The following is a 954-nucleotide window of genomic DNA, read 5'->3' as shown; positions in this document are numbered from 1 at the left end:
ATAAGTTCAAGAAGACTCTGCTCTTGTGACAGGACAGAATTGGAAACACGGGTCATTTCCCCGACGCTTTGATTGAAGTATCATATTTCCAGATACAACCAGACTGCTTTAAGGGATTGACGTTGACGTTTTATGGACCCAATAAAACACCCCTTGGAAAGACTGGCCTGATACCTTTGTCTACATGGCTCCGGGGTTCCTGGCCTTGTGGTAGGTAAAAAATATAACTTCCTCATGGGCTAGAACCTTGATATTTTGGGGACCTCCAGAAGAGAGAAATTCACCCAACTCATACAGGTAATCAGAGAGGAGTCAGATCCTTTACTTGGCTTCATAAGGCCTAAGAGGCTTTTAAAGATCTAATCTGATATTCCTTATGGAAGTGCCCAGCAAAGCCATTTTAAAAAGAGCCTATATGATAAATCATTATTTGGCTGCACTTTATGCAAACGGTGTGGTCAGAAACCAAACTGATTTTGCAAATAAATTAGTCTTGTTATGAATATCTTTGGTAAAAATGNTAGCCATTATATCTTCAAATATTTTTTCTGTCCCTTTTTTCTTTCTCTTTTTCTTCTGGAAGATATTGTTTCATGGCTTCTGGATGCTTTTGTTTTTTCCTTTGTGTTTCTTTGTGTTTCACTTTGGAAAATTTTTATTCAGCCTTCTTTCAGGATTACTGATTCTTCGTTCAGCTGTATCAAGTCTACTGATGAGCCTTTAAAAAAACTCTTCATCTTTGATATCATATATTTATCTATAACATTTCCATTTGGCTTTGTAAAATTCCCATCTCTTTGTTAAAATTTCTCATCTCTTGGCGAATGTGGTCTACGTTTTCCACTATATCCTTTACATATTAATCATAGTTGTTAAAATGTCCCTGTCTGGTGGTTCTAACATTTGGTTCATCTCTCAGTCTGGCTGATTGTCTTATCTTTCAACAGTAGTGTT

This window comes from Galeopterus variegatus, unplaced genomic scaffold (genome assembly GCF_000696425.1).
Source record: "Galeopterus variegatus unplaced genomic scaffold, G_variegatus-3.0.2 Scaffold23601, whole genome shotgun sequence".
NCBI classification, from domain to species: domain Eukaryota; kingdom Metazoa; phylum Chordata; class Mammalia; order Dermoptera; family Cynocephalidae; genus Galeopterus; species Galeopterus variegatus.
This window is presented reverse-complemented; position numbering follows the sequence as displayed.